The sequence below is a fragment of the Myotis davidii genome, unplaced genomic scaffold, assembly GCF_000327345.1.
Source record: "Myotis davidii unplaced genomic scaffold, ASM32734v1 scaffold471, whole genome shotgun sequence".
Taxonomy (NCBI): Eukaryota; Metazoa; Chordata; class Mammalia; order Chiroptera; family Vespertilionidae; genus Myotis; species Myotis davidii.
The window spans coordinates 2077810-2078113 of record NW_006283354.1 but is presented as its reverse complement, the minus strand read 5'-3'; the positions used below and the strand labels follow the sequence as shown (position 1 = coordinate 2078113).

Sequence of the window (304 nt, the reverse complement as noted above, 5' to 3'; positions counted from 1 at the left end):
ACTTCCGTGGCCCAGGGGGTCCCCATCCCTCAGAGCCCCTCCAGCTCCTGGCCCGGAGCCCCCAGCTTTCCCCGCGCCCCTCACGGCCCCTCCGATTTCCCCGCAGGCTCTCGGGCGGGAACACACTTCTCAGAGACTTTTCCCCAACAAACTTCCAGAAGCTCTGGAGGACGGTGAGTTTCTGCACGGCCCGGCTGCCCGCTACCCGCTCAGGCCCAGGCCTCCGTGGGAGGGAGGGAGCGAACCGAGGGGGCGCCTCCCCCCAACGGCAGCTCCAGGAGGCGGTAAAACCGAGGGGGTGGGG

General features: G+C 69.4%; 1 protein-coding gene across 6 annotated transcripts in view; it reads left to right on the top strand.

Moving 5' to 3' along the window:
* The first annotated feature begins 110 nt into the window (after nucleotides 1-110).
* Nucleotides 111-304, top strand: part of TCF7 (transcription factor 7 (T-cell specific, HMG-box)) — a 43972-nt gene continuing 43778 nt past the window's right edge. For all 6 annotated transcript variants that reach the window (XM_006753559.1, XM_006753558.2, XM_006753556.2 and 3 more), the window contains exon 1: nucleotides 111-173. The gene's annotated coding sequence lies outside the window, so the exon portion shown is untranslated. The remainder of the gene's footprint in view (nucleotides 174-304) is intronic.